Source organism: Panthera tigris, chromosome B2 (genome assembly GCF_018350195.1).
Source record: "Panthera tigris isolate Pti1 chromosome B2, P.tigris_Pti1_mat1.1, whole genome shotgun sequence".
Classification (NCBI taxonomy): Eukaryota; Metazoa; Chordata; class Mammalia; order Carnivora; family Felidae; genus Panthera; species Panthera tigris.
In genome coordinates this window covers 101,469,219-101,483,300 of record NC_056664.1, presented here as the reverse complement: position 1 = coordinate 101,483,300, position 14,082 = coordinate 101,469,219, and the positions used below count along the sequence as shown (strand labels likewise).

Genomic DNA, 14,082 nt, shown 5'->3' with positions numbered 1-14,082 from the left:
TGTAGGAAAGTTATTTCCTAATCTGTTGTTTTGGACCTTAAATATTTAATAGAGTATAGCTTCAATCATCTTATTGGAAATTCTGTTGAATGTTTGAGAAGTTTATCTGGCCTGTGTCCTGTTGAGTCAGCATCAGGACACCTACTATCTCGGGGAGCCTGGGTGGCTCAGTCGGTTAAGCATCTGACTCTTGATTCCAGCTCAGGTCATGATCTCATGGTTCATGAGATGGAGCCCCGAGTCGAGCTCGGTGCTGACAGTGCAGAGCCTGCTTAGGATTCTCTCTCTCCCTCTCTCTCTGCCCCCCACCCACCCATTTGTGCACATTCTCTCCCTCTCTCTCTCTCAAAATAAATAAATAAACATTAAGAAAAAAAAGACACTTAATACCTCTGGGAAGAATTCAGCAATTATAGATTCAATAGAAAACCTCAAGTAAGGAGGAAGAGAAAAAGCTGAAATGGAACAGAGTATGCGTGTGTGTGGAAACCCATGTGGTATGTCTCCCTTCTCGGTTCCAGGCAAAGCATGGAACCGTTAGTCACATTTGAACACATATCCCTGAAAACAGGGCTAAAAGGAGAGATGGATACTTGGAGTATCCGAGACCAGGCCTTTAGAAATATGAGGGAGAAATCCATAGCTAGCTAGACAATGGTAAATTATTGTAGGATACAAGTGAAATGGCTATTAATTTCCATTGTACTTCATGATGGAAAAAAATTCAAGTCTCTCTCTCTCTTTTAAGGAAAGAAGGAAAGACACCTAACCCACTGTTTCTCAAAGTGTGTTCTGGGAAATATCAATTCTGCCAGATGCTGACTAGAAACAAGTTTGTTGGCCAAATCAGTTTGGGAGACACTGTTACATAAGGACAGTCACATTTCTGCACCCCTGGAATTCTCAAGAGTTTCATAAACAAATAGACTCTGTGACTCCCCCCATGGAGAATATAGCTCACATGCACTCGACTTTTTCTGCGAGGTCAGTTTTAGGGCTAGTGAAACCACTTTGAGTTGGCTCACTGGAGAGCCACTTATTAGATGAGACTTATCCCAGGAAATTATAGGATCAAGAAAACTAACAGAAGAACGATGTGTTCCCACTGAAACCGTCGGTACGTTCAACACTGACAGTATTCTTCACGGCGAAGTCTCGAAGTTATTTACATCTAAAGAAAATCATTTCCAACAAGTTATCTAGAACGAATGTTCCTGAAACATGAGGTACTGCTTCGGTGCTCATAACCGCGCTCTAGAGAGTCAAGCTTGAAATTACAACTGTACAACTGGCTTGAAGAACTTACTGTGCCCTCCTTAGGAGATTTCAGGAACACAGATGATGCGTAAGGATTTTTTTCACACCATGATAGCAGAAGAGAAGAATTAGCATGTGTGATGGAAGTGCCTGACATTAAGCTTTTGGTTGCAGAGGCATCCGTTTCACAGACTTCAGTTATTACCAGCTGTGTGGCAGGGCCACTGGCAACACAACCAGATAAGGAACCAGACCCCTAGGTTCCCCTTTTAGAAAGCTCTCACGAACCTAGATAACTGACCGCCTGAGTCACCCCGCTTATTCCTTTCCATGCCCTAATTCCAGCTTTTACGTTTAAAAATTTTCCCAGAGTGAATCGGCGAAGCCCTCAACCCCAGTAGAGGTGGAGACCCTGACTGGCACTCTCTCTATCTTTCTCTGCTGTGACCTCACTGTGTGGCCCGTATACTGTATACTGTAGGTGTGCTGTATGCTCTCTAGGAACCATGGGTAATAAATCTTGTCCTTCAAAATTCCCTGATAGGTTTCTGCTTTGGTGCATCCTGTGATCACCGTAACCTCAGGGACTGGTCCAGCCACGTTGGCTTCAGTTGGGGGAGGGCCGGTGAGGGATGACCCCAAATAGTCTGGTCCAGGTGAACCCCCTAGGCACTTCTAGCTAACAGCACTATTATCAATAGGCTGAGATTGAGAAAACAGCATGATGATAAATAACATAAATCAGGCATGCTGTCTTTATATTGGAGTCAGTCTCTCTGTTTGAAAGCTAACATTTTCAGCTGCCCATTCTCGGGACATACCCCTTGGGGCTGACATGGATTTCCAAGTTCCTCTTGGGATCTGACCAAAAAGACTTTGTCCCAGGTGCTGTGTGCCATGTGGGACTCAAGACTCACCTACCAGGAAATTTGCAAACAAAGCTTTAAGGAAAAAACTTGACGGTGTCAAAAGGCAGGTGAAGTGGAAATTTATTTTAAAAAGCCATTATTTAAAACATTCTAACTCAGTGGCGTCTGGGTGGTTCCGTCAGTTAAGCGTCCAACTTCAGCTCAGGTCATGATCTCATGGTTTGTGGGTTCGAGCTCCATGTCGGGCTCTGTGCCGACAGCTGGGAGCCTGAAGCCTGCTTTGGATTCTGCATCCCCCTCTCTCTCTGCCCCTCCCCTGCTCGCACACACACACACACACACACTCTCTCTCTCTCTCTCTCTCAAAAATAAATCAACATTAAAAAAATTTTAAAAAGGGGCGCCTGGGTGGCTCAGTAGGTTAAGCGTCCGACTTCAGCTCAGGTCACGATCTCTCGGTCTGTGAGTTCAAGCCCCACATCGGGCTCTGGGCTGATGGCTCAGAGCCTGGAGCCTGCTTCGGATTCTGTGTCTCCCTCTCTCTCTGCCTCTCCCCCATTCATGCTCTGTCTCTCTCTGTCTCAAAAATAAACTTAAAAAAATTTTTTTTTAAAGGATCAGACTTTATGACCCCTTTTCAAAAAAATAAATAAATATTCTAACTCAAGCAGTGATAATTAAGAAACGTTCAGAAAATCAGGCAAATGTGCTCTCTAAAAACAATACAGGAGGGAGACTTCTACAGGCATCTTCTTCTCCCAGATCTCAGGCTGGGACCTTGAGAGGTGTAAACAGTGCTTAGCTTGGAGGAAGTGTGACAATCCCAGGTAGGAGCACCAGCAGGGGCCATGGATCCTTCTTCCTGGACACTTCACCAGGAAGCTCCAGAGACAACGTTCCCCATCATTTTAAAGGCCCTGAGTACACTATCAGAAATTCACTAGAGGAAAAGCCAGGAAAGCCACTTACATCATCAACTTTTCCCTCATTATGGTTTTCTATTTTTTTCCCTCTCCCAGGTTGAAATGTAATATAAAAACAAGATAGAGTATAGCAAAGGATGATCCAGGTATGTAACTAATTCCTAAAACTTCAGACCTTTAGACTTCTTAGAAATAGGTCTTTCACTTTATTATAGGGGAAAAAAAGGAAGACAAAAACTAGGTTTTATAGACAGTTCATAATTAGCTACAATTATGGCCATTTTCCATACTCACAATGTCACTCTTAGAGCCACTTAGGCTTTGTCTTACATTTTGCCAGAATTTTGTGCTATAAAAAATTGCAGGTCACATAAAATTTTAATTTTGAATCACAAGGAAGAATGTTTGATGATTGTGGAATCATTACTTAAAAACAATTAGTGCTGGCTAAAACTGGAACAAAGGAAGAAACAGATACTCAAATATCTTTGGAGATGTCTTTGGTACTGAAAACAGTTGTGATAAATGTTATGACTGAAGATCAGATCTCTGTCTAATATTTTTAATGGAAATTAAGAGAATACTTTAATACCCTTGCTTATCAGTTTTCATTGATCTTTCTAAATGTAAAGACTTGAAAGGCTGTTGACATCTAAGAGTGAATAATACAAGTATATTTGAGTTTCCACACATTTCACGCTTCACCAAGTGAGAATGTTTCAGGTGATGACATGTCTGGTCAAGGAATACAGAATACTCAAATTGATGGACCATTTGATTTTAAATGTAAGCATAACATACGGGAGTAGGGACACAGTTCACAATTGCTTTTATATCACTCAAGAAGTCCTGAACTCAGGCTTTGGATAGGAAAGTGAGCAAGAGACAGAGAAAGGCGAGGTATAGGGTCCATTCTTCAAAGACCTTATGGTCTAGCTGAGGGAAGAAACAGGAGTCTGTGGAAAGTAAAACTATTAACAAAAAGAGTAAATGTAGAAGGCAAGATGACTAATAAAGACCTGGCTTACTGACAGAGCTCAGAGGCGAGACAGAGGACTTCACAGAAGTTGTGGGATTTGAATCTGACATGAGGCTCGAGAAGATTGCAAGGGTTGGAGAGGACCTATCTGACCCCACGCACCATACCCTGTGAGGGAGAATGAGACCTGCGTGAAAAGGATTGCAATATCGTGCCCTCATTCGGGGCTGGCGAAGAATATCATTTGTTTGGAGCCAAGACTTTCTGTAGGTCAGGAAATAGAGGGCCGTATTTCTGAAAAGGACAAATGAGGCTGGATTAGGGAGAGTCTTAAGTGCCAGACCAAATCGGAGCTTTATCACATCAGACTTGAGAGCTGGGGAAATGATGACGTCAGTTTGTTTTTAGGAAGAATGAGTGCTAGGTGGAGAGGGAGGAGAGCCTGGAGGCAGGAGGGACAGCTATTAGTCCCCTGGTGTGAGCTGACAAGCCTCTGGACTGGCCAGCGAGAGGGGGAGAATGGGAAAGACACCGGGACCGGAGCATGGTTGGAAGTGGGAGAGAGAGAAATCAATGATGACTCCTCCTGAGGGTGCCAAGGGCTGGCTTGTTTTTCCTTTGCGGCTTTGTTTTGTTCTGTTGCCTTTCAGGACCTTCGGAGTTATTTTTCAGTGCCTTGTAGCCATGAGTTGACACGTTCACGGGAAATCAAGGAGCTTTTGAACAGGTCTTCTGTTTTTAGTAATTGTTTATCCCTGCTTTGTAGACACGGTGCTTAGAAACCAGGGAGACTATGAAGAAGTCACATTTGCAGCAATACATCAGGGGCCAGTTCTCTGGGTGCCGAAACTGCGCTGCCACATTGCCTTTCCCCAGTGGAGGAATTATCTGAGCAAAGGTCTTAGGCAGGTTTTTTCATTACATGTGTGAATATCAGTAGCTCATCTCTTATTACAATAACTTACAACATGAAATTAAGACCCCAGCCTGCTCAGCTACACAGTACCGTCCCAACGCAACGCTTCTGCAAACAAACAAACAAACAAACAAACAAACAAACAAAATTGAGGACAATTTTCTATTTCAAACATACACATAGTTTCAGCAATTTCATGCAAACTTAGTTTCATCGTATCTACCTACCTGTCTCCCTAAATAAAAAGAATATGTCCCAAATCATTTCTAAGCGACTCCTTTCTTAAAAGGATAAAATAAATAGCTCCATCTTATTTAGGAAAGGAATGTGTGAAATAAGTTCTGAATTCCGCCCCCCCCCTTCTTCGCTGTGCTGCTATATCATTACAACGTCAATATCCTGTGTTAGAAACACTTATTTAACTTGTAACATTTTACTTTTATGGGAGAGCCATGAATGTGAAAGGCACATAAAAACCACAGCCAAATGGTTGACATCTGACCTTTAATCCTCTCTCAAGACTACTCCACACAGCACAGTGGGTGTATCAACTGCTTAATTTACTAAACATCATGGTGTTGCTTAAGAAAAGAAATTGCACACGTTTTTGACCCTGGGTTTCCTTCCTCGCCAGCCTCTTTTTTTGTTTTTAGCATTTATATTACTTTCTGATGTTTGGTCCTGCAAATTGCCACTTCCTTTGTAATTAAAATTAAGGTTGGAACCTCAGGAAAAGGGTGTCAGAAGGTGACTTAAACTGTAAGAAGACCAAGAAGGAGCTAAGAAGTTTGTTTTCAAATCTGAAACTTCATTATCACAAATAATATGGTTCTTAATTCTTACTAATATATAATTATCTGACCTGAACATATATATATATATATATATATATATACACACATATATATATATTTTTTTCAAATAAATCTAAATATTTTCAATAAATATGTATAGGGGCGCCTGTATGGTTCAGTCGGTTCAGCGTCCAACCTCAGCTCAGGTCATGATCTCTCAGTCTGTGGATTCAAGGCCTGAATCGGGATTTGTGCTGACATCTCAGAGCCTGGAGCCTGCTTCAGACTCCGTGTCTCCCTCTCTCTCTGCCCCTCCCCTGCTCACGCTATGTCTCTGTCTCTGTCTCTGTCTCTCTCTCTCAAAAATAAATAAACATTAAAAATTAAAAAAAAATATGTATACATGGCAGAAAATAAAATATAGGTGGGATTAGCAGAAAGGGACCTCAGAAGAAGCCTGTCTACCCATCATTTGGCAGAAAGAATGGCTCAGAATTTTGGAAGATGTCACTTGGCCACTTAGGGTCAAATTGGGACCAGAATAGCGCTGCACCCCAGCACTGCTCCCTTACAGCTGTGCCCCCAAAGTGACATCTCTGGCAGAAAGAGAATGCTGTGCCTTAAATATACAAAGATTGAAAAAAGATTGTTCTTGGCAAACTTGGAACTAGATCCCCTCTTTGAAGCAAATCTCTGGATTGCTGCCCCTACTTTGCAAACTTGCAGTGATGTATGCGCCCCCCCCCCCAACAGTTCTCCTCTTGTTTTGTCTTCAGGGGATGAGAGCGGGCATAAAATCTGGAAACCTGACCCATCTGAGTCAAGAAAAAGGCTTTTGTCTGTGAACCTGACCACCAGCTATTCATTAATAGCTGATTGAAAGATTTTTGTCAAGAATACCCCCTCCCGCCTTTTACAGAAATAAACAATCTGAAACAGAATTTAACTAGTAAGATGGAATCAGTTGCCACTTCAAGATAGTCGCGTCTACTACATGGAAAGGTGTTTATTTCCTTGTGACAAAACATTTGTTAGCTCTTCCATAACATCCCCTTAAATCCGCTGTTTGCTTTGTCAAAAGTAGAGTAGGAACTTTTTTACAAAATGTCTTAGCATATCCTAAATTAATAGTTCAATTAGTTAAAAATACAAAAAGGAAACCCTTAATTTTGTGTTTCCAGAAGATGAATAATTATACTCTTAATTTCAGACAGTGTTATAGTGTGTGTGTGTGTGCGTGTGTGCGTGTGTGTGTATCACACGGTGCTAGGGAAGCAGTATTGTATTTTTATTTATTGTATTAAAGTTCAAAAGCAAGGACGAATTCAATTTGCAGTTTTATCATTTATTCTTTAATGCTAACTAAAGGCACGTATAAACTTTTTTTTTTTTAAGTGTTTACGTGCATTGCATTTCATTTCCATCATATTGTTCCCTAAGAATCGTTTGTAATGTTTGACCTTTTAATAACTGACTTCCATTCAAATAAGAAAAAGTAGTGACATTCGACTATATTCAACATTTATTAATATAGCATTTAAACTCAAGGGAAATGCCAGACTTTAATATTCTGACAAAGGAAATTTATCCTAATCAGCCTTTGTCTCTGCCCTTTGTAAGAATCGCAAGAAACTGGGACATCTTCTGTATTAAACAACCTGAACTATAGCAAGTAGCACCCATCTGTGAAGTCGTAGTTTCACCATATTTGCTTCTCATAAAAAATAAAAAAAGTATAGATCCCTGCCTCTGCAACTTAAGTATGAGAGGATCAACAATGGAAAACATGTATCACTACCAAGGACTTGGAATTCTAGAGACAATCTCATGCGGAGGGAAATAAAATATAATTGGCTGAAGTCACTCCTGTAGGATCCCCACAAGTGGCCCAGTACCAATCTTCGACTCCCTTTATAATTGCTTATATTGTTTTAAGATTCTATTTCACTTGGTAAAAACAAGACCTGAGCCCTCAACCTTCTAAAAGCAGCATGGGAAAGCGACTCCGATGAAGGGCTTGATTAATACACTCTCTTTGCAGTTCTCCAACAAGTCAAGCATTTCCTGGAAACCGGCCCACAGAGTGTGGGGCTATTTTTAGCAGCTCACCTCCCTGTAAATGCAGCTATTAGATATCCAGATATCCCTGCTCCTTTCAGGTGCAGTAAAATAGAACATAAAAGGGTGTAATTGAATGATTACAGCTGAAGACTATAAGCAGGAGACCTAGGGTCTCTCTTTCCAGAGAGCCCTGGGACATACCCCACAAGGGCTTTTTCTCTCCCCAGGGCCTCTGAACCCTGTGCGCGGAGCAGGGGCCCAGGCCCCCCGCAGATGCCACGTAATCTCAAAAAATTGCTGCTGGGATTGTTTTCTGTTCACAACACACACCCAGGGTAGAAAAGAAGGGAAAGAGAACTCACATCTTTGGACAGCTACTGTGTGCCAGGTCCTGTGGATTCATGCAATTGTCACAACAGCCTGGTGAGGTGGGTGGGTATCCTTATTTCTACTTTCCCCGTGAGCAAAACTTACCATCAGCCAAGTCTGCGACTGCCCAAGGAAACGTGGCTAATGAGCCGCAAAGCCAGGTTTGACCCCATTGCATGCTTTGGCCCTTACACTCTGTTCTTTGGAGGAGAGACTGGAAAGCCATCTCTGTCACTGGGGTGGCGGAGTAATTGATTGTCTAAACCAGAACAAGTCTGAGAGAGCTACAGATACGCAATGATAAAAACACCAGGACAACAAGGGTGGCTTGGCAGGTCTCCGACAACCCAGGGTTTACGTAGCCAGCTTGTGTGAACTCTTCCTTGTTCACACCAGCAGAGTCAAGAGTGGAGTTGAGTTCCCCAAAGAAAACTCCCTGCCCACGGCTCAGCATGGGGATGGCTTACACCAGAATCCTGCCCTAGATCCCTCACAGTAAGAAACAGAGTTTAAAAGAAATTCTTCTGGCGATGCCTGGGTGGCTCAGTCGGTTAAGTGTCCGACTTGGGCTCAGGTCATGATCTCGCGGTTTGTGAGCTCGAGCCCCGCTTCAGGCTCTGTGCTGACAGCTCAGATCCTGGAACCTACCTACCTCAGATTCTGTGTCTTCCTCTCTCTCTTTGCCTCTCCCCCACTCTCTCTCTCTCTCTCTCTCTCGCTCTCAAAAATAAACGTTAAAAAAATTCAAAAAAAAATCTTTTGAAGACTAGGTTTATTTTTTTTACTTAAATTTTTTTTTTTTACTTAAGAAAATCTTTATTTTTGAGAGAGAGACAGAGAGTGAGCAGGAACAGAGAGAAGGAGACACAGAATCCAAAGCAGGCTCCGAGCTGTCAGCACAGAGCTCCATGTGGGGCTCAAACTCCCCACCCTTGAGATCCCGACCTGAGCCAAGGTCGGACGCTTAACTGACTGAGGCACCCAGGAGCCCCTTGAAGTCTAAGTTTTAAGTGTAAGAGTTTTTTGTTTGTTTCTTTGCCCTAAGAGTGTCGGTGGTGCTGAAGGTACATAAAATAGGTACTACATACAAATATCTAACATGTATTCACTTTTTACTGCGTCCTGGGCACTATGCAGAGTGCTTTACCTGCACTATCTCATTTAATTTTCTCAACACTTCTGTGGGGTATGTACATTTATTACCCCCATTTGACAGATGAAGAAGGAACACACAGTGAGTGTGGCTCAGCTGTAATGCAGGCCCAGACCTTCTGCCTCCAGAGTCTGCACTGTCCATCTCGCCCCTATGCTGTATGTGCTGTGTTGGCCTTGGAAATCGTAAAGCCACAAAGCCGTGTATTAGGTTTCCTGGTCTCACAAATCAGATTATTGAGGAGAGGTTCCTGTCTTAACTAACAGCTCAGTATTTGTCGGAAGTCATCATGTGTGTATTTTTGCAAACACCATCAAATGAGTGACACAGATCGCCTGAGCATATCGTGTGGTGTGCCAGAAGGTGGCATCTACGGGGGGAATATACTAATATTTATCTTCTTGAATGTGGGTCTCATTGTCTCTAACACCAAGGCAAGCCTCACAAGGACTATCTTGCGGGTCTTCAAAGCCCTTCACCCTCCCTGCACAGTACCTGCCTCGTGGGAGACAAAAATGAGTCCATTCTGCATAATGATTGAAGCTGTCAATTAAACTATAGAGTGTTCAGAGCAGGGGAAGTCACAGGGGGTTAAGATAGACCCGGAAGTCTTTACAGAGAATATGATATTTGAACTAGGCCTTGAAGGAGGATAAATTGGTCTTTGAAAAAAGTAAAGGATAGAGATGAAAGGTATTCCAGGTGAGAGAAACAAATCAAGCACGTGAACTCAGATGGGAATTTTGAGGGGAAAGCAAGAGACCAGGATATCTGGATTGAAACAGAGTAGAAGTCTGATATAGAAAGGCAAGATTATGGAATCCTTAATGTCAGGCTGGGAGATGTCAATCAGTTCATGTTTCATAAGAGAAGTGAAGGACCACGACCTGGGGCGACAGGGCAAGGGCCCTATTCTTGGTGCCACATTGAAGGCCCCAGTGGAACCTTGTCTACTGCTTAGACAGGGAAGCCCTGTGGTCATTGGGCAAAGAACCTTGTAATGGCTGCTGGCCAGTTTTTATCTGATTTGAGAGGAAACTGGAAGTCTTTTTTTTTTTTTTTTTTTTTTTTTTTTTTTTTTTTTACGTTTATTTTTGAGACAGAGAGAGACAGAGCATGAACGGGGAAGGGGCAGACAGAGAGGGAGACACAGAACCGGAAGCAGGCTCCAGACTCTGAGCCATCAGCCCAGAGCCCGACGCGGGGCTCCAACTCACGGTCTGTGAGATCGTGACCTGAGCTGAAGTCGGACGCTTAACAGACTGAGCCACCCAGGCACCCCCGGAAACTGGAAGTCTTTAGAGGACTCTGAGAAGGAACAAATATGGTAAAGTTAAACTGGATGAAGGTGATCAAGGAAAACAATATAGGAAATATCTCCTCATAAGTATAAGAGCCTTTTGGTCTAAGAGGAGAAAAGGAAAGTGGGACTTACAGGGAAATAGCTTCCTGAGGACAGCAGTGCCCCCTTAACTGCGCGAGATGTGGTCTAAGACCCCCTGCGCATGCCTGAATCTGTGGATAGTACTGATCCCGACATATGCTATGCTTGTTTTCTATGCATACATAGCTGTGCTGACGTTTAATTTTATTGGTAAGAACTTAACAAAAATAACTCATAATAAAATAATTATAATAAGGTACTATAACAAAAGTCACCTGAATATGGTCTCTCTCTCTCCTTTATTATACTGTACCCTTCTGTGCTGATGTGAGATGATAAAATGCCTACATGATGAGTGGAAGCAATGATGTAGGCATTGTGATGCAATGTTAAGCTGCTACCGACCTTCTGGAGCTAGAAGGAAAATCATCTGCTTCTGGACCAAGGTTGCCCACGGTAACGGAAACTGCAGAAGGCAAAACCAAAGATGAGGGGGACTACTATGTAAGGAAGAGTGTCCAAAACTGCTTGTGCAGGGATGATTATTGCTGTTTTCATCTCCCTCAACCCTGTGAACTGGTTTCAACGTAGACATTAGCGCTCAGAACAATGATGGAAATGGATTTTCAACGGCTGTTATTCTCATTAAGCAATGTCTTTTGCCTTTCCTCCTACTCTAAACCTTTTAACTTGTTTATTGTAGAAGAGAATTTTAAAAATTCAATTTGGAAAGTTTAAGCTTGGAAAACTTTAGAAGTTTGTGAAGGGCAAAGACTAAACTCTTTGAATCCTTACAGCATATAGCGTAAGAATGGTTAACTGAGCATAAAATGATCTCCCCATCATTGCGGCAGGGAAAGCATTGTAGACACCAGTTACTATTCAACATTGGGAGTTCAAGCAATAAGGAGTGATGTGAAGGTAAAAGTCCGGTGTTTGAAATGAGTCTCACTGTGATACTCACAGGCCTTTAGAGCTTCTTGATAAGAGATAGCTACTTTGTTGTTGTTGTTTTTTAAAATTTTTTTTTTTAACGTTTATTTTATTTTTGAGACAGAGAGAGACAGAGCATGAACGGGGGAGGGGCAGAGAGAGAGGGAGACACAGAATCAGAAACAGGCTCCGGGCTCTGAGCCATCAGCCCAGAGCCCAACGCGGGGCTCGAACTCACAGACCGTGAGATCGTGACCTGAGCTGAAGTCGGACGCTTAACCGACTGAGCCACCCAGGCGCCCCAAGAGATAGCTACTTTGTAATGACTTTCTGGGGTCCACGATTTTTAAACCAAAGCTTTGTTTAACATTTTGTACATAGGTTTTTTTTTTTTTTAATACAAGTTTATGTGTTGTTATAATTAATGTTTCACCCATATGAAGGTGAAACCATAAGCTATAACCATGGCTTTGAAAGCAAATAAAAATAATCTAGAAGTGGAAAAGAATTCTCGACAAAACCCACGCATGCTTTTGTTTTGTACAGACCCCCTTTCAGGATCCTAAGCCCAGTGCTGTGTATGAAAGAAGGCAGGAGTTACAAGAAGCCCATACTTTAAAAGGATACCTTTAGAGGTGACAGCACAGAAAGAGATGGAGATAATGTAGCCAGTGCAAGAGGTGGAGCTTTCCAGAGGAGAAGCTGGGAACCTTCCTGGGGACCCCCCAGCCAGGGGCTAAGAGGGCTAAAGGGGCTCCGTTAGGAGCTGAAAGTGGCTCCTGGCCAATAACTAGCAGGAAAACAAGGACCTCTGTCCTACAACCACAAGGAAATGGCTTTTGCCAACAGCCAGCAAGGACCCCACGTTCCAGATGAGAATCACAGATGGATCTGACCCCTTGTTTCCGACTGGTAAGACTGAGCAGAGAAGGCAGTCACTCCATGCCAAGATGCTGACCTACGGTTTCTGAAAACTCATCCACGTGTTTTTCTCAGATAAATCGTATTCCTCGAAGTGCAAGCACTTGATGAATATATGTTATCTATTTATCTGCCTTATTAAACAGTATTTAGTAGACTGCCTAATATTTAAAGAATCGAATAAATATTTGTTGAATGAAGGATATGTGGAAACATTTAACTGTTTCTTTGTTACTCAGATTGCTTAACTTTATAAGCATCGATTGTTTACTGGGCTCTGTGATAGATTGCATGATCAGTTACCAGTGCCTGCTTTCCTTCACTGGGAGAGGTTATACTTCCCTGCTCCTTTGAAATGAGGCTTGTGATTTACAAAAGGAAATCATGAGTAGGAGCTTCTCCTCATGCAGAAACTTTTAAGAGTAATTTTGTGCTTTACTGCCCCCTTTTCCCTTCTGTGGTGGTCACGAGCACCTTTCCAGGTAGGGACCGCTCTGCTCTGCCTGGAATGAGGACCCATGGTGCTGCAGAGCAGAGCCCCCATCCACGACTGGCATGCCATATGACCAATCAGTAAATCTGTCCCGTTCTAAGACACTGAGAAAATAGGTGTTCTGGTACCATGACATAAACTAGTCTATGTTCACTGATATAATGGTGATTCCTTGAAGGGTAACTAAGAAATCAATATCCATCTGCCAGGCCCACTGAAGCGTGGAGCTCTGACTTTCTTGTTCTACCAGCTGGAGAAAAGACTCTGCTTTTATTTTTTTATTTTTATTTTTTTTTCAACGTTTTTAATTTATTTTTGGGACAGAGAGAGACAGAGCATGAACGGGGGAGGGGCAGAGAGAGAGGGAGACACAGAATCAGAAACAGGCTCCAGGCTCTGAGCCATCAGCCCAGAGCCTGACGCGGGGCTCGAACTCACGGACCGCGAGATCGTGACCTGGCTGAAGTCGGACGCTTAACCGAATGCGCCACCCAGGCGCCCCAAGACTCTGCTTTTAAAGAGTTCATGTGGGGGTGCCTGGGTTCCTCAGCTGGTTAACCATCTGATTCTTGATTTTGGATTAGGTCACGATCTCGTGGTTTGTGAGACTGAGCCCCACGTTGGGCTCTGTGCCCACACATGCTGATAGTGTGGAGCCTGCTTGAGATTCTCTCTCTCTCTCTTCCCCTCCCCTACTTATGCTCTCTCTCTCTCTCTCTCTCTCTCTCTCTCTCTCTCTCAAAATAAAGAAAAAAAATAAGCTTTAAAGTGCGCATGTGATTAGGTCAGGCCCACCCAGAAAATCTCAATTTTAAGGAGAGCTGATTTGGGATCTTAATTACATCTGCAAAAGTCCTTTGCAACAGTCACTAGATTAACATCTGATTGAATTTTGAGGGGAAGATGTGTAAATACCACAGTCTGGGAGCCTAGGAGACCCCACCGGAAGTGGTGGCTGTTGGTATGGCTTGCCTATGGCAGAATTGATGACATGGGGCCTGTTCCTGTGTCAGATGGTTCTCCTGAGAGC

At 42.9% G+C, this 14,082-nt stretch overlaps 1 long non-coding RNA gene across 1 annotated transcript in view; it reads left to right on the top strand.

Moving 5' to 3' along the window:
* The window catches only part of LOC102953084, a 79,122-nt gene extending 73,325 nt beyond the window's left edge, over positions 1-5,797 (top strand). The window contains exon 4 of the long non-coding RNA XR_006217822.1: positions 3,146-5,797. This is a non-coding gene — a long non-coding RNA (uncharacterized LOC102953084). The remainder of the gene's footprint in view (positions 1-3,145) is intronic.
* Positions 5,798-14,082: the final 8,285 nt, after the last annotated feature.